Below are 22,626 nucleotides of genomic sequence, written 5' to 3'. Positions count from 1 at the left end.
AACATGACTTCGCCAATATTTTTAGAGGATTCTAAGCCTTCTGTGTGCAATGCTTACTCGGTCACGGCTGGTAGAATCACACTGGCACTCATATTTATCCCAGCTTATTCTCACCCATTTGAATGCATTACACAGTGCAGGTAAGATAGAATATAAGGAGGATAGTTCGTTCATTCATTCATTCATTCATTCATTCATTCATTCATCCATTTTAAACTGGGTATCTGGAGTCACTGGGAGGTGGGATGCCAGTTCATCGCAGGGCATGAACTTGCACACAATCATACTGGCAATCAATGGGTGATTTAGAAAGTACCACACTACTGGAGCAGCATGAGTGGAACAGCAAAATTACAAACAGGTGCCACCAATCCTGGAGATGTGAGCCCCTATATTCATTCATTCATTCATTCATTCATTCGTTTGTTTATTTATTTAGAAGCCATATAACATGAGTGTATCTCCAAAGTTTCTCCATCCAAAGATGAAAGCATGACGACAATGCAATGCCAGCAAACACTTTCGAGAGAATCCACATCCAGCCATGAACAGCATTTGTAATAAGGGGAGGGTGTTTTTTCAAGGTGGCCTCAGCTGACTACATGCTTCTACATGCATTTGTACCCAAATCTTTAACTACAAACAAGCCAACAATCATATCCAGGTGCATACATCCCTCCACAAACATGCTTTAAGGATAATCCTAAATAACTCTTCAACAACCTATATTGTAAATATACCAGTAGGTACATTTCCGTAATTAGAGACTTTTTATAATTAATCCAACAGTACATTAACTAGGACTGCATTCAACCCTCCAACGTTGCTGTAGATGTTACCTTAATGTAAAACAATATTTTGGAGTTATTTCAGTTTCACACTTTTTCATGCTAGTACCTAATTAAAGACCAAGGGCTTTGATTGTAAAGCCAGAAAAGGTGATGTCTAATCTGACTATATAATATTAATCTTGGTATGCATATTGGGTTTAAATAAAAGCATATTAATAAAATGTTAGAAAACCAAAAAAGAAACACTGTGGCAGCTTAGTGAAGGGCAAAGCCGGTGCCCCCTCAGAGAATAGCGCCCCTGGTGGCCACCTGTGCCACCTAAAGAGTTGACCGGCACTGAACCTACATGTGATAAAGTAATACTCAGCATTCATGGTACCGTCTTTACAGGCATGTAGCAAATATCTAACTGAAATTGTAATTTTGTTTGGCTGTATAAAGCTGCATGGTCTCGAACTGCTGGATAGTCCCACCCGAATAAAGCATCTATGATTGGACAGCCTGACACTAACCCCCCCCCCCCCCCCCACCAGGAAGCCAGTTTACAGTCACTCACACCTCAGAATGGATTTAAAAAAAAATTCATAGGGAACAAAGACTGACCAGCATGTAATAGATGCAGATCATAATACCACCTTTTTCAGATAGGTAGTGTTAACCTGACATCACAGCAGCTATGCTAGATATCCTTCATTACATTTTTAAAGGTAATTTATACACACACACACACACACGCATATATAGAGTGCTTCTTCGTATTTTTCAATCCACGATTTCCTTTTTCTCCCTTCCCCCCACAAAATTTATCTTAGTGACTAACCCATTGACATGGCTGGAAATGCTAACTGAAGTAATCCAAGTTAGACACATTGTACTAGTGGCCCTCCTTCCTTTGGGGACATAAACCTACTAGCTCCCGGTTACACATTGCCACTTCACAAACATGTTGCCTTTTAATCATCTGTGCATTCCTGACACTTTTGGAGCGTGATCAGGTCTCCTAGCACGACCACCAATGCGCTGCTGTCCTGCATCTTAAACATCAGATCCTGAGTCTTCAGAGTACGCAGAATAACAATGAAACCTTTATAACTGCCACATCCAAATTAGAATCCCGTGTTAATGGAAGAACCAATTTGTTACTCCTCAACTTTTATAAAATGGAGATTTTGGGCCTTTACACCTTGTTTAATTGGATACTTTGCATGTGTACGAAAGTGACTTTGCCTGTTACAGTGAATTCTGAGTGCTCTCCAAAATCTCAGTAACCTCTCAGAAATAACATCCTTCCTCTGGGAAAGGCAAACAAACGTGACTACATCCTAGTTTATCAATTCAGAGGCAAGTTCTGTGACTGAGATAACGGCCAAGTGATTTTAGGGTTCATATAGCTTTCATTTTTTTTTGAGATGCTTTAAAGTTACTGGAAACTAATGAAGTCTAGATGAATGAGATCTTCATTTAGTTTGGCCATTTGCTATGACACGGAACATTAGAGAGTTTGAAGCTATGTGATGCTTTGGTGAACCATAACTGTTGTCACCTCAGTGCCACCAAGCCTCTACACAGACTTTGCTTGGCTGGAGCCGTATCTCAATAAGATGTCCCCATATCTCACTAATGACCACAGGTCTGCTGGCTTTCCGTCTGCTGCCTGACCTCAACAAGACTTACTTTTCAGAGAGCTAGACTAGACTTACTTTTTTGCAGAAGGACTGTTCCAGTTTTATGTGCATCAAAAATTTATCTATGTTTCTCCTTCTGTCCTCGTCTACATCCGGCCTCCAGAAACAGCAGTAAACACAAGCGTTTTAGGGATCGGTGAGTCTCCTCAGGTCTCACCAACAGTGGAAGGCATTGTTCCTGTCCTGGTCACCTGGGAGCCTCTGGGAGAGAAGAACACCTCTGTGTGGAACAATTGGCCTGCAATGTCAACACCAGGATGTGAGGGGCCCACTGAACAAATTCTTATACTGAACGGTGGATGACCATTGAATGAACACTAAAACTCACTGCTGTATGTCACAACCAGTTTCAGTCATGATCGAGCCAGAATGGTCCTGCAGTTTACCAGTCAGCATTTAATGTGAGACCTGCAAAATGCTGTATAAATGCAAATAAAATTCAATGCGAGTGGTTGCACAGGTTTTACAAAGTGGAACATGACCACTAGTAAAAATCCATCCATCCACCCTCTGTAGTCAGGTACAAGGTTGAAGTTAGTCAGGTTCACAGAAAGCACAGCAAACAAAAGACCTAATGGCTAAATGCTGTTTAATTTCATAAATCAGAAAACACCATCAGAATTAGAAGGAAAGCAATGTCAAAGTAAATAATCATAACCCAAAAATGATGCCCATATGGACTCTAACTGATAATTGGTCTCCAAGTTTAAGAACATGATGCACATAATGTCAGAAAGTATATTTATACATGTTTTAAGTTTACCATTAATTGGCTAATGGTGATACATCAAAAAGTTCTTGGGGAAAAAAAATTACTACATTAATTTCAGATTATAATGAAAATGTAATTCAGTATGTCAAAGTCTGCTAAGAATTAAATATTTCATTGCATGCTCTAAACTACGATTCATACTGTGCTAATAACGTTGGAAAAAGGTATCTGTTCTCCAAAGCCTTATAGCATTTTATTTGTGGGCTATAAATCAGAGAATTTAGCCCTTAAATGCACTTTAATTTCAAGAGGGCAAACCAAGGTGCGCTGTGTACCACTGGGTATTCCATCATTTGGGCATCCCCGTACCACACAGAAATAATACACAGCCCCAGCAATGTTATGTTTCACCCAAGGATATCATCAAGGATCTTCCTTGCTGGAAAATATGAGATCGAAAGTATTTGTTTTCCTGGCACAGATCTGGAAAGTGTTCATAACGCGATTCAACACAACTGTGTTTATTCTCTTGATCACCCTAAGAGAAAGAGATGCTTGGAGGAGATTCTGACCCGAAATCACATTCTATAAGAGAAGGGCCCTGACTGTTTTTGAATTTATGGTATTGGGTGAAAATTCGTTTATTTTTACGGGGCATCCAAAATCAGAAACGACGCAGCTGATTCCACGTTTTGGTCGCGCGGAGCTGAGAAGCTAAGCTAAGGAAGGTGATAAGCTCATGGCCAAGGGTCAGGCCACTTAGAACTCACCTGTACCTGTTTCAAATGAAGAATACCATGCATGAGGAGAAGCAAACTAGCTCCTTTATAGTTTAAGATTAGTGAGGATGATTCATTATAATGGGAACATGCTGTAAAACAAATTAAATTGTCCCATCATGGTTCTGACTCCTCAGTTACTGAGATAAAAGCCATATTTCAAGGATACCTAAGTAATAAAAGGTCCAAAAAATGAACTGTCAGCAGATCTGCCCCCCTATGCTTATTTCTGATAAGCCCCAGATATGTCGGTTACTCCTGAAACATCTTGGGCAGTCAGGGCCCCCAACTGCCACGAAAGTCACTCAGGAACCGGGGCGGAGGTGCGACCCCCCCAGCGACCCCCGGCCACATTTCCCATTTTGTTTTCCCATTCAATCTGCCCATCTAATCACGTCACGAACGCAGGCCGCTGATTGAAAATTACTGCTCCGCCACCGCGGCCGACGAGTGGCCAGAAATCTGGCACCACATGCGAGCCGCATATTAGCGAGATGGAAATGATGGATGGGGATGAATGGCACTCTGAGGTCTTTGCATGAAGGGCACTGTATAAAAAATGTATATTATTATCGTAAATGCCTGTTTGTCAATAAATGTAGCAGGACTGTAATGGCCAAGTTGCCCAAATCACTCTTAAAGCAGGTAAACAAGAGTTGCAATAAGAGAAACAAGATGTATAAACCATTGCCACATTTGGAAATGCAGGTGCCTGCTGGTGGGTCCATTCACAGGCTTGTAGCCTTGGGGCTGGCAGGTCTGATCCTGGAGTGCTGGTATCCAGCAGGATTTCCATCCTACCTGGTCTCTGATGAAGCACACCTGATCTCAGGCAGATAGGAACTCTTCAGGTAGGATAGAAAACCTGCTAGATACTGGCCCTCCAGGATCAGGGTTGCCTACCCGTGCTGTAGCTCATCCCAGCTACCCGTGCTGTAGCTCATCCCAGTAAGGGCAGTGTACAAGGCAGGAGATGCCCTGGAGGGGACGCCAGGTCATGGTATTGTAACCGAGAGCTGCCGAATTACCTCAAACTGCACTACAAAAAGAAACTGGAAACCTGTGCAGATGAGGGAAGAACATGCAAGGTCTATACCAGTGTGTCCCAACCCTGTCCTTATGGACCCACAGACAGTCCACATTTTTGGTCCTGCCCAGCTCCTGGTAGGGAGCAAAAACATGGACTGTCTGGCAGGGAGCTGGGAGGGAGCAAAAACATGGACTGTCTGGCAGGGAGCTGGGAGGGAGCAAAAACATGGACTGTCTGGGGGATCCCTGGGGACTGAACTGAGAAACACTGGTCTGTATAGAGAGACTGTCCAGAAATTAAACTCATAAACCTGGAGTCGTGAGGCTATGGCCCGACTGACAGCTACAAGGCTGCCCTACAGTTACATGTATTTCCTGCATCTACTCAAATCCATGCAATGTTGTGTGAAATTAAAATAAGTGTTTCTAATCACACTGTGAATGTGGACTTGTAGTTATTGTTAAGTGACACTCATTTAAAATTTAGGTAACACTTCACTTGAGGAGGCACAAGTAATGTCACTTATCTATTAACCACAAACTATGTTACATATACTGATCTTGTGTTCCTTCATCATTAATGAATCATGACACGTGTTTTTATCTCAAGCAAGTACTATTTTTCTTACTATATCAGTTAATTCGGCGAACTACTTAAGAAAGAAATAATGAATAACACAAGTGAAATACTGATCTCATGTTTGTTCTTCATTAATCATAATGCATCTTTTATCTCAAGTAGCGACTAGAATTGTTCGTGATTTGTTTGTGATTTTTTCTTCAGTATAGTAACTGAGTTAGCACTAAGTATTTGTGCCCCGTCAAGTAAAGTGTTACTAAAAATAGTTTTAAACAGGCACACTGTGTTGCTTACCAAGTATAGGGAATTATTGCATCATAAGATCGCATGTTAACTTCTTACATGTTGATTGTGCGGACGAGCCTGGATAGCCTGCAGAGACGACGCCCCCAGCCCGATCAGACACACCGGAGAATTTACTGCTGCTCTGCTGTAGTATGAAACCGGAAGAACCGGTTTGCTCGGTGCAGGATTTCGCCCTGAGTATCTTAGACAACAGAGCAGTGGCGGCTCTAGACCATTTCAGCTGGGGGTGTGGGGGCAGACTGGAGGCAGCTGTTCTGCTAGGGGGGCATTTGATCTTAATGTTCTCCAGGTATTACACTAGATTGCGAACATTAAGAAGTAAAACACCATTTTGAAAAACGATGTTTTTATGCAGTGCTTTGCAGTTACATTTTACAGTATTTATAAACAAGTCACCCACTCTTATTTCTTATTTAGAGTATCTTGCTTCAACAAGCTTGATTATTTTTTTCCTGTCGTTAACTTTGCCTTTCAGTAACCGTAGCGAATCGACCACCCGGCACATGCTTACGAGTCCGTGTTTCGCCTTTTCCCAGTGCACGCAATTTTAGCCTACATATATAAATGTAAATAATAATAATAATAATACATTTATTTCAGACCCAAGTAGCATATGTATTAAGGGGAGCCACGGAGGCATGCATGTTGTCATGGGGGGACTTTAGCTCCCCCCGTAGAACCACCCCTGCAACCGAGCACGATTCTGTCCCGTTCTTACTTGGCTGCATGAGTTCCCTTCTGCCCTGCCTTCGTGTGCCTGTTCCCCCAGACCGTGTTACCCGAGCGAGTGCTGATGCCCCCGGCCCCCATCGCCGTCCAGGTATACCTGAGTGTCCCGCTTTCCACGCGTCATCACGCGTCTTCCCCTTTCACCTAACCCCCTTAGTTCGATCACCCAGCGTTACGAGTCCTGCTATCGACCCCGAATTTGATTCTCGTCCTGCGAAATGGCTCTTTTGTTGATCCGCATTTGGGTCCCCTGTTCTCAATATGTTCTATGGCAGTGACGATTTATGTGCTGTTTTTTTTTTTAAGTTTTACACCACAGGAAAAATAAATTAACATCACCACAGAGATGTCCACTTAGTTAACATAAACTACGTATGTGCTAAATGAAAAGTACTCAATTAAAATCAACTCTTCAAAGTCCAAAAAATTCGTTTGTAATTTATGTTCTGGGTCGTTTATTTTCAAAAGTGTGACTCTACCCAGCATCTAAATACACCTATGGCTCAATTTGGGCTTGTCAAGTTGACATAAAAATTATATCTGCTATAAAACCAGGAAACATTTCTACCTAGGGGCCAAGGCCGCCTTTTAATGGAGTCAGACATAATCCGCATATGCACCACTGCATGTGAATCATCTCAAGTGCTCTTAATTTCAAAATACAAATGATCTAAAGGCATTTTGCAAACGAGCTGCGGATTTCAACAAGTAGTTTGTTCAATCACAATTAGCTGTTCAATCAGGCAAACACACCCACTGGTAAACTGCCTTCACACATTGCGTTAGGAAAATAATACGTTCCATCAGACGAACTCATTGCACAACAGGAGATCTTGGATTAGGGATTGCAATAATAAAACAGAGCTACTTTATGTTTGTATCAGATGTAGCTGTCACCACATCACGCAGGTAATATTTTTTCCAGATTAGATGCAGTTGAATTCAAATGTCTGCAATAAACATATTTAATAAACACAGATCTATAATGGGATGTACAGAGATTCAGTAGGCAGCTCTGTGGCCTCATGCTGTCATGACAATGGCTGTGATTTCTGCCCTGGCTGTGCACATATGAAGCTCGCATGCTATTTCCATTTGGGCTTCCTCACACAATTCCAAGACACGCAGGCTAAGTGGTCTAGTGTCTCTAGATGGTCTTTAGCGAGTGTGTCTTCACGCATACCGAGAAATGCACTGGCATCCAGTTCTGTCTGTGGCCTGCCATCTGCTTTCTGGGATAGGCTGCAGACACACTGTGACCCTGTATTGTATAAGGCAGTTTTTCCCAATCTGGTCTTCGGGGACCCACAGTCGGTCCACATTTTTGCTCCCTCCCAGCTCCGTGCCAGACAGTCCACATTTTTGCTCCCTCCCAGCTCCCTGCCATACAGTCCACATTTTTGCTCCCTCCCAGGTCCCTGCCAGACAGTCCATATTTTTGCTACCTCCCAACTCCCTAACAGTAGGCATGGAGTGACTGTGGGTCCCTGAGGACCAGATTGGGAAACACTAGTGTAAGTCTTCAAGAACAAGAAACAGACATTAAAAAAAAAAACACTTTGGTGAGAGTTCAACATTCAATTCCTGTAATTCAGATTCGACAGGATGGTAATGTGTGGCTTCCATGAAACTGCTCAACAGTCATATTTATTTATTGTTTACTTATTCCTGATCCAAAAACAACATCATTCATTATCACTGCTGATTAGTACAGGCATATTTATAACAATGTGCATCCTTTGCAGCATGTCCCTACTTTGAAAGTGTAATCAGAATCAGAATCAGCTTTATTGGCCAACTATATTTTTACATACAGGAATTTGTGTCTGTTTTTTTCCTTGCTCTGTGTACTTACACAGAACAGGCATACTGCAAAACACATGCATAGCATATGTACAGATACAGATAAACAATGAAGTGCAGCATGTACAGTAAGGCCTTGGACCAAAGCACAATAGTGCAGAGTGCAAAGATGCTGATTGCTGTATGTGCATGAGGTCAGTGAACTTGACAGTATACACATATACACAACAAATGGTATACACAACATATTTAAAGCATACTCAGATTCCAGTTTGTAGGTACAGTTGATGTTTAGTGTTAACAGATTTATTGTACAAGTATTGTCCCTGCATGTACAAATCAGTGTCAGAGAATAGAAACATCCAGGACGAGCGAAAAATTTGTCTGCCATCCACTGTCAATCTACGAAATGAGAAGATTCACACAGCATAAGAATGAAAAAGGAAGACTTTGTACTTTATGCTTATCTTATGGATATATGGCATGAAGCTTGTAAATGCAAGGGTGACAGATGTTTTTTGGATAAATGGTTGGATGAATAGCGTATAAATGTCGTTCTTTTATCAACCTAGACTTTCCGTAACCCATACATGTTTTCTGTTATCTGTTTAATTCACTTGTATTAATATTTCAATTATGATGAATGTTGAGAGATATGGACAGTCACTTTGAATTGGTGTAAGACATTTTTTTCAGTATAACAACACATACAGTCTTCATAAAAATGTTATAAAGACATCCACTGACTTATACAATTTTATTTAACCTGTTGTTGCAGTGGTAGGCGCTATGGAAACCTGGAGGAGCCAAATTTGAACCTAATGTGAAAAGTACCACTAATTTGCAGTAATTTGATGGACAAGTACACTAGGCTTATTATCTCTGCAAAACCAGATAATTTAGCTCAAAATACCTGTAGTCACACATAGGTGAGTAGTGCTGCAGAAACCGCAAATTCACAGTCAATTATAGAACTAATCTAATACTTTAAATATTAAATCTCATTATACTGATTCAGAATGAAAAGTTAACACAATGTAAGTTGGGAAGTGTGGCCATAGTTATATATAAAGGCAGTATAACAGTGAGCTGTCACGTGGCTTCACACTGTGTTACCCAGTTTAAAAGATAAATAGGCTATGGATACAGTATGCAGTGGAATTCCAGTTTTCTCCTCTAGTGCAAGGAACTGAAAAATCAGTCAACAGTTTTTACTTTTAATTCAACAGACTACATATTTATGGTGCTTAGCAGATTGAGTCATTGCAGCGACAGAGTAGAGACAAGGCGAGGCGAAATGGCTTGACATAAAGCTGCTCTTTAATGTAGCCCTTAGAAGAACCACACAGAAGCAACCATGGCACTTTGACAGACACAGCAGTGAAATGCAGGGAGGTATCATGGCACACAGTAGGTCACACATACGGTGAGTAACTAGACGTTACAATGAGACACACAAAGATCGGGCAAGGACCATATACAAACAGAGGTAAGGGCACACGCGATAATCTGGTCCACAGAACAGCCTTCTACAATGAGACATACACAGGGGCTATATACAAGGCTCACAAGCATGCTGGGATATGCAAATAGGTCCAGGTCCCCCCCACCACAGACCCTTCCTCTTACGTGAGATTGTCTGCTGGCAGTTGTGGGCAAAAGCATGCCCATTGGCACCTCTTCCTGTAGCAGCAGCAGATGAGCATCCCATCACGGACCCAGTGGTCACGACCCATCTTCTCCCCAGAATCACTGCCTCTTACGGTTTTCCCTCTCCACAGCCGTTTGCAGGTCTGTCAGGTCTGAGACACCTCTGGGAACTCGAACCAGCAGCCATAAGAATATATGCTTAAGCACTGACCTGCCATATGTTGGCATCTGTTTTAAGGCTTTTTATTTTTGTGTAATTCAGCAAATGCATAGGCATTGACAAATGGCTTTGTAAGTGACCACAATGTCCAAACTCATTAAAATGCATTTAAATTTGTACATATTCTGAAATCTGGGGACATCTGCTTGTATTTTTCCAAAATCATGAAGAAGCAACAGGAATAAACATCACAAAACACCCAAAGGTCTGTCCTAACCATACGGTCATACACAATAAATAATTTAAAATATGAGATCTACTGTGCATTGTGTCTCTCCTTTGAAGCCCAGTCTACTGAAGACACAGAAAGTTCTGAAAATGTTTATCCTCTTTTAAGAAAAACAAAAATGTGGTATATTGCATCACAAAAACATCAAGAGACATGCTCCTATCACAAAATAATGATAATAATTACAGACAATGCTCACCTTTGGAAAATGTTCTGTTTGTATTAGAATCTATTCTTACCAAATTCTGCCTGGGAAAAGTCTATTGCTTTTCTCCTCTAAAATCTCACTCTTCCTGCTCACTTAGGATTTCTAGAAACTCTGATAAAAGGGCGAGGTAATTATCATTATCAGAATGCCATGATGAATCCCTTGCAGTTCCAACATGAGCTAGGAGGAGATCCGTAGTGCAGCCTGTAACATTGCCATGCCCAGGAAGCTGGAGACTATGCAGTGCTCTCTGGTGAGGCTGCTAGTGTTGTAGTACCCAAGATCACTTTTTTTGCGGTCTTGGTCTCATTGCAGAATTGACTATATTCTGACTCGGTCTTGTCCACTCAAAACCACTCATCAAAATGCATCAATATTTATCACAACGGCTTAATATTCATCTGTTTGTTAACCCTTAGAACCTGACAAACGCATTGATGCATTGATTTTCACACCCATTAATCTCAGACTCATAATTTTGGATAGGTATAATGCATAGAATGCATAGCATATCTTTGCAATCAAGAGAGCTTACTTGATCCGCTCTTCCAAGTTGCAATGTTGAGTGCTAAAATATTCCAGAGTAATCCTGTGCGCAGTGAGGCAAATATTTTAAATATATTCCATGGAAAAGCACCCCTAATCGAATCGATTCACATATGATTCACATTAGATGGATAACAAAGCAAGTATATGTTTCTGCAATGATCCACATATAACCCTTCTGGGGGAAAAAATATTTTATAATTCATCGATTATAAGCCTGTAAATGAAGTGATAGAAAAACATTCAAAAAATGGGCTAGAGTTCTACTAAAAATAACAACAACACTATGCATTCTATTTATTAGGAAGACAATTACTTGATATTTTCATAACAATTACTCACAGAAGTTTGTATATGTACGTTGATGTCGAGCTCTGTTAAAACACAGTTACACAGTTGGTTTGTTTGAGGCTAAAATGCCGACTCAAAATTTCCTTCTCAAATTTCACTTTACCAATCATACCGTATATAGGCGGAAAAACTATAGCATTAAACATTCAGCATTAGACTCTAAAACTGACCGTTATGTCAGTGTTATTCCAGTGGATCATAAACTAAGCAATGCTTTTCTATTTCAATTTTTTCAGATGTTATAAAGTAATACAAATATATGTAAAACCATGCATTGCTGTCTATCAGATAACTTGCAAAATCAAAGATATTCATTTCCGTCTGGCACTAACCATGTAATCCTTCACAAATCTAAGCCACTGAAAGGTGGCCAATGAAATTATATTTGGCCAATGAGATTATATTTGAGATTATATTTGTAGTGCCTGCAAATTTTTAGATTAGGTTAAACTGAAAATGAAGAAATTTCAATGGGCGCAAATAGTTTTTCCTCATAAGAAGTATGATATCAAGACTGTGCTACACATGCTATTATGACATATTTGACTAGCCAAGAATGTCCTGAAAACGAAACCATAAAGCACATGTGGCTAACTCATGTACAGTACATGCAATGTAATAAGCCTAAAATCAAAAGGATAGGATCAAAAATGGATAATGCTCATATGGTTAACACCAGGGGTCACCAACATGGTGCCCGTGGGCATCAGGATACCCCCAAAGACTACATGAGTCGCCCGCGGTCCTGTTCTAAAAATAGCACAACTCACCATTGAGCAGCGTCTAAAATTTAATGTTATCCTGTTGCGATTCTTCTTTAATCACATTTGCATTTATATAGATTTGAAAATGAAAATATCAAAAAAAAAAAAAAAAAAAAAAAAAAAAGCATATATATCTAAAGGTAAACTAAGCAAATTTGTTACTTAAGAAGAGGGTATCAAACTGGTAGCCCTTCGTATGGCTCAGTACCCGTGAAGTAGCTCTCAGTTTCAAAGGTTGGTGACCCCTGGTTAACACAGTACTGTAATTGGGTGTAAAACGACTTGCTTCAGAGTTCAAATGCAACCAATAAAGTGCATGTAATTTGAAAAAATGTTACATCTGTACAGAAGCATTTATATTGAAATTAAGAAAAAATGTCCATGGTTCAAATTACACTGTGACACAAATTTTAGGGCATACTGCCTAGCCCCAAGATGGTGCCTATACTCCAGATTTTATAGTGTGTTGTGTTATGTAGATTCAAACCTTAGTCTGTTTCTGATATTGATTTGGTCTAGCCCACCTTGGTCTTGGTCTTGTCTCGGTCTCAATACAATCTGGTCTTGGTCTCAGTTTAGGTGATCTTAACTACATAAGTAGAAGTTACTTTAAGATTCCAGGGACAGCAATTTGCTGAAGCTACATTCTTTTAAAATGTGGTAAATGATTTCCATAAATGTATCAGAGAACATGCCACAATGGCTGTGTTTCTGTTCATCAGATACTGTGCAGGAGAGTAACCATAAAGAGGGCACATATTTGTAGGGCAATAGTACATGTATGGAAAACAGTTTTGCAAAATGAAAGAGAGCTAAAAACATACCAGAAGAAGTTTCAGTTATGATGGAGGGGAAAAAACCATAAAACAGAACACAAAGTGATATTCAATTAGGATCCTGGAAGTACATAGTACTTCAACAAAAATGTGGTGATTTAAGTGGATGGGCGACTGAAAACGCCATGGAAACATTTGTTTCTTCAAACAGACTGTTTTTTTTGCCTACTGTGAAAATGATTTGATGATTGTGCAGATGAATGAAACTGACTCAGTGCTCTGTTTTGCAGAAAAGGAGGGTGTTGTTTTGTAAGATGAGGATGAAAAGAGCTTGCATGACACATTATATGGCAACTCATCGCTACTGTAGATCAGATTCTCTAAGCAGGGTAGTTTGGTGTTTTTGTGGGCCATTAAAATAAGCCATTAATATCGAGGTATCTCCCAAAACAAAGTATAAGAAAATATTTCTGTTCAGCAGTATTTTACTTGCCTGGTTTCCACAGTTCTCTTGCCTGAATCTGCCATAGCTCATAAAAAATTCATAACTTAGCATTTAATTCGGAGTAAAATTTTCATTTAAAAAAAAAAAATAAATAAATAAAAAAATCTTAAAACACTGGTTCAAAATAACACCTATAATAATAACCCATTACAATAAAGTCGATGCCAGGGAGAGACGTTTGAATATTCATTAAATAAGACCGTTTCATCTGCATTTCTAGCTACTCGCATCTTATCCTTCTACTCACTAATGACAAAAGCCATGAGAGAACAAGTATGATATAACACCACCGATAAAATATTTATCTTCAGACTGACAAAACACTTTGGCATTGAAATTTAAATAAAAATGACATTATAGAATGTGTGTGCTATTATTTGGAGAGTACTGATTGTTATCAAAAGAAGCAGTCCAATAGCCTTGGTATATTGTGGAACACTTAAAGTCATGTCATTCTTACAAAAATAAAAACCCAAAGGCAGAGAGCACCTTCCACTTCCTGGCATTAGGAGAACGGTGTTCAGTTCTGCTGGAAAAAGAAAGAAGAAAAAAAACCTACTTTGAATTTATTATTTAATGCGTCGCTTCTGAGAAAAACAATGGCGCTGTATGTCTATGCCATTCAGATTTCACTTACTGTAAAGTATTGAGTTTTTGTACAGTATGTCACAACATTAGCTCAAAGTATTACATGGCAAGTCAATCATATAAGACAAAACAGAAGATGTTTACACTACATTTCACTTATTAAGCAGGTGTTTTTATCCAAAGTCACATACAAGTGAGGTAAATAGTGTCAAGCCTGGCAGGACAGAGGAAGCAGTGGGAGTTGTTCTGGCAAACGAAAGGGGATTTATTAAGAACCCAAAGCTACACAGCGACTTTTAACAAAGCAGCTTAACTTACATAAAAATGTTGTGAGGGTGGAACAAAAAAAAAATTATTGGTTCAGACAGATAGCCAATCAGATTGTAGAGTAGGTGGGTCCAAGCAACTAGAGGCGGCGGGACAAACACATCTGATTGGTTGGCTCCCGTGAGCCCTAATAAGACTATTCAAGGACCATTCTTGGTGCATTTCTTAAAGATAGAGATGCAGTCTGATGACCGGATGTGGTTCAGCAGCTCACTGAACCATAGGGGAAAACACAAAAGAATCCTATTTGAGGACATAAGTCCTAAGTGCTGAAGGTAAAGGGTAAAGGTGATCATCGCCAGAGGTGGATAGTTCAGGTCCAGAACGTAAAAATCCGGACCAAGCTTTTGTTTCACTCACCCATTGTGCATAAAGAGTCACAGTCACAGAGTACTCAACTGGTTGGTTGAAACAAAATCTTGGTTTGAACTTTTACTTTCTGGACCTGAACTATTTCTACATGTTAATATGCTAAATATATCAACAGTTGGACTGAATGTACACATTTGATAATCATGATGCTTACTTCTCCATGTAATAATACTCGTTTAGTCAACGAGTTGGTGTGCATGCAGTTTGTACCCATCAGGTTGTTGCGTGAACTATGATGTAATTTCCTGCTGAAGTCTGCTGTGTGACAGAGCAAGGCTGCAGCACACACACACACACACACACACACGCAGGCTGGCAGCTTCCTTAAGCAGAAGCACCACCGACTCATGGTCAGTAATCTCATCTCCTCACAAACGACCTTATAGGACCTGGGAGGTGACCTCTGAAGTGGCTCCACTCTGCATGGGTCGCAAGTGAAATAAAGACGTCCGCGTGGCGTGTGACTGATCGCCGCTCACGTGGGTCCTCCAAGCCGTGACCCTCGGAGATCCAGCCGGGCCCGGCAATCTGTCAAACAAGTTGGCGTCGTCCTCGCGCTCGGCAGAAGGGAATCACAGCCAGCAGCAAATCAGAGCCAAGGAGAAGCATTTGAATATTCATTAAGTAAGCCATTATAAAACTGGCCCTAGCACTAACAAACCAATCAGATATAAGGAATCAGATTGCAGAGCCTCCAACATTAATTGAGTGCAAGAATAGCCCATTACATAAAAAATGATTACTGAAAAATAAGTATGTGTGTGAGAGTGACAGAAAGAGTGCACCATGTACAGGGTGAGGAATAAAAGTTGCTTAACATAAACAACGGCATGTATTTTACGAAAAAAACGTTTTTCTCCCCACTAATAATACAGAATTTAAGGGTGGCTTATGATCGCTTTCCCCCAAACTCTGTCTAATGGCCAACACTAGCATAAGCTTTCAAGGAGTCGCTCTCGTTCACGTTCTGCAGCGTATAATGCGCGTGGCACCCTCGGAAGGCCCTGACAGCCTCGCGAGGTGAACGGAAATGCAGCGTGGGTACCAAACGACGGTGTGCTCAGCACGGGCAGAGGCGGTAACAAGACAAACATTGGCATTTACATAGAGCCTTATTCCAGATTCCTTTGTAGGAACATTATTAAACATATCTGTGATTACTGCAGTATATTTGCTTTCAGGCAGGGAATAAAGCTTCTAAAATTTAACACTGTGTATAAAATGCCGTGAATGAGGCAAAGTGCTCATTATTCAGTTTTACTGTTCAGCTTTACTGATGGAGCCTAAAAACTGTAGTTTGCCGTCATTGTAGTTCCCTGCTGCAATTAAAGCATTCGTTAATGACAGGAAGGGCAATTGTTCCCTATGGCATTCTTAATTCCCACTGCTGGTAATGCATTGGTAAAAAAAAAGAGTTCAAAGACTTTAGCAGGACCTGTTCGACATACAGCAGACATGGTCTGGCGAATAATTTGTTTGTCATTCCTTGCTGGGTTAGAATATCTTTTATTTATTTGCTGCCACAGTGAAGGTAATTTCCATCCACCTATGAAGTGTGCCTCAGTGCCGCCTGAATCGACAAGGCAGCAAGAAGGACAGAGGTTAACAACCTCAGCTTTGGTGCCAGGCTTGTAGGAGAGTTTGCGGCTGACAGATAGGTGAGAGTTTCACCTTATGGACGGATCTTAAGTAACTTAAGAGTGGTTATTTGGCCTAAAAATCCACACAGATTTGAAGCAACACTTGGAAATCTAGATATAACAGCTGATGAGAAGAACAGAATAAAATATTATAAGGAAATTAAAAGCAAAGTAGGTTTACACACACACACACACACACACACACACACACACACAGGTTTGTAATTATATCTTTGTGGGGACTCTCCATTTATGTCTATGGGGAAAACCCAAATCCCAACATGACGACCTCAATTTCTACCCAGCCCTAACCTTAACCATAAGTAACCAAACAAAATACATTTTTAGTTTTTTGATTGCATTCACAGATCTTTGTGGGGACCTGTAAAATGGTCCCCACAATGTAATATAAGCATAACTCACACACAACCATACAAACACACACAAAATGTGTGCATACGTGTGTATATGTCCTTCCATTATATAATGTGTGTATATGTCTTTCCATTGTATAATGTCTGTGTGTATGTCCTTCCATTACATAATGTGTGTATATGTTCTTCCGTTATATAATGTGTGTATATGTCCTTCCATTATATGTGTGTGTACGTCCTTCCATTACATAATGTGTGTGTGTACGTCCTTCCATTATATAATGTGTGTATGTCCTTCTATTATATAATTTGTGTACGTGTATGTCCTTCCATTATATGATGTGTGTGTGTATGTCCTTCCATTACATAATGTGTGTGTGTGTATGTTCTTCCATTATATAAAGTGTGTATATGTCCTTCCGTTATATAATGTGTGTATATGTCTTTCCATTGTATAATGTGTGTGTGTCTGTGTATGTCCTTCCATTACATAATGTATGTATATCTCCTTCCATTATATGATGTGTATGTGTATGTCCTTCCATTACATAGTGTGTATATGTCCTTCCGTTATATAATGTGTGTATATGTCCTTCCATTATATAATGTGTGTATATGTCCTTCTGTTATATAATGTGTGTATATGTCCTTCCGTTATATAATGTCTGTGTGTGTATGTTCTTCCATTACATAATGTGTGTATATGTCCTTCCATTATATGATGTGTGTATGTCCTTCCGTTATATAATATGTGTATGTCCTTCCATTATACACTCACCTAAAGGATTATTAGGAACACCTGTTCAATTTCTCATTAATGCAATTATCTAATCAACCAATCACATGGCAGTTGCTTCAATGCATTTAGGGGTGTGGTCCTGATCAAGACAATCTCCTGAACTCCAAACTGAATGTCAGAATGGGAAAGAAAGGTGATTTAAGCAATTTTGAGCGTGGCATGGTTGTTGGTGCCAGACGGGCCGGTCTGAGTATTTCACAATCTGCTCAGTTACTGGGATTTTCACGCACAACCATTTCTAGGGTTTACAAAGAATGGTGTGCAAAGGGAAAAACATCCAGTATGCGGCAGTCCTGTGGGCGAAAATGCCTTGTTGATGCTAGAGGTCAGAGGAGAATGGGCCGACTGATTCAAGCTGTTAGAAGAGCAACTTTGACTGAAATAACCACTCGTTACAACCGAGGTATGCAGCAAAGCATTTGTGAAGCCACAACACGCACAACCTTGAGGCGGATGGGCTACAACAGCAGAAGACCCCACCGGGTACCACTCATCTCCACTACAAATAGGAAAAAGAGGCTACAATTTGAATGAGCTCACCAAAATTGGACAGTTGAAGACTGGAAAAATGTTGCCTGGTCTGATGAGTCTCGATTTCTGTTGAGACATTCAAATGGTAGAGTCAGAATTTGGCGTAAACAGAATGAGAACATGGATCCATCATGCCTTGTTACCACTGTGCAGGCTGGTGGTGGTGGTGTAATGGTGTGGGGGATGTTTTCTTGGCACACTTTAGGCCCCTTAGTGCCAATTGGGCATCGTTTAAATGCCACGGCCTACCTGAGCATTGTTTCTGACCATGTCCATCCCTTTATGACCACCATGTACCCATCCTCTGATGGCTACTTCCAGCAGGATAATGCACCATGTCACAAAGCTTGAATCATTTCAAATTGGTTTCTTGAACATGACAATGAGTTCACTGTACTAAAATGGCCCCCACAGTCACCAGATCTCAACCCAATAGAGCATCTTTGGGATGTGGTGGAACGGGAGCTTCGTGCCCTGGATGTGCATCCCACAAATCTCCATCAACTGCAAGATGCTATCCTATCAATAAGGGCCAACATTTCTAAAGAATGCTTTCAGCACCTTGTTGAATCAATGCCGCGTAGGATTAAGGCAGTTCTGAAGGCGAAAGGGGGTCAAACACCGTATTAGTATGGTGTTCCTAATAATCCTTTAGGTGAGTGTATAATGTGTGTATGTCCTTCTATTATATAATTTGTGTGTGCATGTCCTTCCATCATATAATGTGTGTGTATATGTGCTTCCATTTTTCATAGCCGTTTATCTATTGAAGGGTTACAGTGTACATTTAAATATAACATTAATATATTTTATATATCCATCCAGGAGCACAGGGGGCCTGCAGCCTCTCCTAGGCTGTGCTACATCCTGGAATGGATACCAGCTCACGGCAGTGCTATAGATAATATATTAAGTATAGTTATGTATACAGACATAATGATCTTGTTATACGGCCCGGTTTGGCGGCTTACTGGTTATGCTGAAGCCCCATACCTCCAGAACTGGGGATTCAAACTCAGCCTCTGGCTCGTGGTGTGTGCACCTTATACACCTTATGTGGGTATTTTCTGAGCACTCCAGTTTTCTCCTGCAGCCCAAAAAAACATGCAGTTACACAATTTCATGATTCTGAATGGCCCGTTGGACTGGCACCCTGTCCAATGTGCTTAGAAGGATGCCATTTTGCTGCATTAGAAAAATGCATATTGCTACAGAGTCAGTTGATTCTAATGCAGAAGGGAAAAGCAGAGTTCAAAATGGAGAAGTCCTGTCACTAAGTGCTAAAATGAAAAGTGACAGAAAGAGTGTTCTCTCCCCCTCCTCTTTGTTCCTGTGACATGATTCTGTGTGACTGAGCTAAACGTGAGCAGGTGTCATATAGACTCTGGGCAGACAATGCCTGTGGTATGTTCTTGAAAATGTCTTTCCACTTAATGTCTCCCAGTTTTATCAGTCATGGAAAGTCCTCTGGCTACACTTGATAAATATCAACATGACATCCTGACAAACCCAGGGCTAGCACTCTAATCTGTGACGGGGATAATCTTAATTATTAGACAAGTACGACTGTAGCATACCCTTATGGACTTTATTAGGTAAAATTAAATGACAGGTCACAGTTTATGCAAATGAGAATGATAATTCTACACTGGAGAACAATTTAGTTTAATAGCCCTGTCGAGTTAGAATTTCAAATATCCTTTTTTTTGACTGAAAATGCCACACCTTTTGTTTACCAGGCATAGTCTTTGGGTATCTCGTGGAAACAGAAATGGGTCTAAAATGGCCAATCCCAATATTGGAGGAAACATAAATATTTCATAAAAGATATTTCCAAGCCTAGACAGCATTTTCTATCAAAATTGTTGAAAATTCAAATAACAGAATGAGTTGTTTTTTTCTGTAATTTTCATGTGGCAGAATAATAAGCTACAGTGTATCATTTCACGTATTCATTTTATGGTAATGTGATAGGACAGATAAACAGGAAAACATGGGTTTTTGGTTGGGCGCGGGGGGGGGTGGGGACCCCATTAATAAATAATAAGAAAAGATCCCTTACTTATATTTATTAATTTTGTTTTGTTTACTTTAATTCATCACTTGCAATGTTGCACAACAGCATTACATTTTACATGCAAAACAATGGCAACTATTACTTTTTTCCCAAAAATACAGCTTCTGATAGCCCACGTTTCATCAATATCATATTCCAACTAGATTTTTAAAGTTTATCTTATAAACAAATTCATAAATTGATTAATGATGGAGAAAACACATTTTTCCAGGTGCTGCGATCACTGATACAGCCAAGAGAATCTGCCGGGACTGGAACAGAGATTTTGTGGTACGTGTAATTCAGCGTTTCCAAGGGTGAACACATTAATCGTTTCAGTGGGGAGGCTATTTACAACTGAGCAGACCTCTAGGTTGTGATCATTAAATCACAAATGTGACCCATTTCTCAAATAAAGGGTTGGCTTCTTTCAGCTGACGTGTTTTCTCTACTTCTATTCCGCATCTCATTAGTGCCCAAGAGTCACACAAACAAGAGAAGACAGCAAGTTCTAAGTTCTTTAGTCTGTTAGGAACGTGTTCTCTACAGCTTTCATTAGAAAGACACATTTTTGAATTTGTCATTTCAAAAATTACTTTCTCCCCAGAGCGTTTCTGGCACATGTCAGTTCAGCTTCATCCGTTATGCAATTTTTAGCAAGATTGCACAAGCTGATGCGTATCTGCTGTCCTGGAAAGGGTGAGGAAATTCTTCAGCTCCCCAACCATCCCATTTCAGGGCACCTGTTTCGATAGACAAACTCTGGAAGAGTTTCCCTGTGAAAAACATTAAACAAAACACCACAGTACGCAACAATTAACTAAATGAAGTTCTCATAAAACACTCGTTAGTTGCCTCGTGTAATTCACAAATGTTTGTAGGCTAAACATAAGGGAAGACTGAGAACATGCTATTTTGCTAACCAGGCCCGGAGTGGCTAATCGGGAGATTCAGGAGATTTCCTGATGGGCCGCTTGACTTTTGGGCCGGTCGGAAATAAAATTATTCAATTTGACAGTCCTTGCATTGGTGAATCTGAAACAGTAGCACGTAAGATCCACATTTACAGCTGACATATAATGATAGATTGCATGGATGCCTCCACCTGAGGCAGGTCTCCCTTTCCCAGTCATTCAAGTTGGCTACGCCCAAATAGCAGCTAGCGTTACAGTATGGAAAAGGAGACCAAGGGGGCTGAAAAGGCCAGGCTAAGAAAAAAAAGAGAGTTGGAGGAGGATGCGGCCCAATGTGCCAAAATCAGAGAGATTTTATCAAAAGAACGAAAAGAACTGGCAACAAGTAAATGTGGTTAACCTGTTGCAAAATATTAAACCAATTCAAATATTAGCGTATTTCTATAGCTTATCATGACGAATCAATGTGTGCGCAAATGTAATTTTAAGAAAAAAAATGTATATAAAAAAACTAAAGCACGATCTAAGTATTGAGTAAAATGACCATTTAACCATTTTGTAGTTTCTGACCAGCAGTCCCCTGTCAGTCGGTGTTCTGCCAAGAATGAGGAACTGATGAGCAGTGAGGATGCCAGAAGGGCGGAGGGGGCAGGTATTATATATGAATTAAAGTTACTTCATTTAAATCCACATATATTCAGAAGTTGATGAGATTTACATTTTAGATGTGTATTAGTGAAATTAAGAGACTAATAAGTCATATGTTTTTGTACAGCATATTTCAGGCACAAACGTATTGTGTGGTATATGAAAAGATATTTTGACACTTTCAATCACTCAGATTGCCTGTGAGAAAAGCTTCTCTACCCTTAAATTTGTTAAGAACAGGTTATAAAGCTCACTGACTTAGGAGCACTTGGAGGCCTTTGTGCTAATGTGCACAGAGAAGGAAATCCTTATGTTGATAGATAATGAGACGGGAATAAACAAAGTTGGAGAGACCAGTACGCTACTCAGGCAGCTGTTACCGTCATAGAAGGCTACTGTTATAGATATTATGTTATTGTTGTTTAAGCCTTTCACAGGTAAAAATTTGTATAGCAACTTGTGTTTTGTTCATATTTGAAAAAAGCTAATAAATCAGTGAATAATAAGAAGTGAAGTATTGCCTCATTTATCCAGTTCTCACTTTCCTGAAAAAAAAAAGTGGGCTGGTCATAGGCATGAAGCCCCTAGGCTGAAAACTGGTTCCACTCTGGACTGAATTGGAAATATTTTAGAAAAATACACTGAAGTACAAGGCTTTACAGAACAGTGCACTATTGTAGACTTAACATGTAAGGTTATAATTACATGATTTTA

Source organism: Paramormyrops kingsleyae, chromosome 23 (assembly GCF_048594095.1).
Source record: "Paramormyrops kingsleyae isolate MSU_618 chromosome 23, PKINGS_0.4, whole genome shotgun sequence".
In the NCBI taxonomy this organism is placed as follows: domain Eukaryota; kingdom Metazoa; phylum Chordata; class Actinopteri; order Osteoglossiformes; family Mormyridae; genus Paramormyrops; species Paramormyrops kingsleyae.
The sequence above is the reverse complement of the archived record's forward strand: the minus strand, read 5'-3'. Positions refer to the sequence as shown.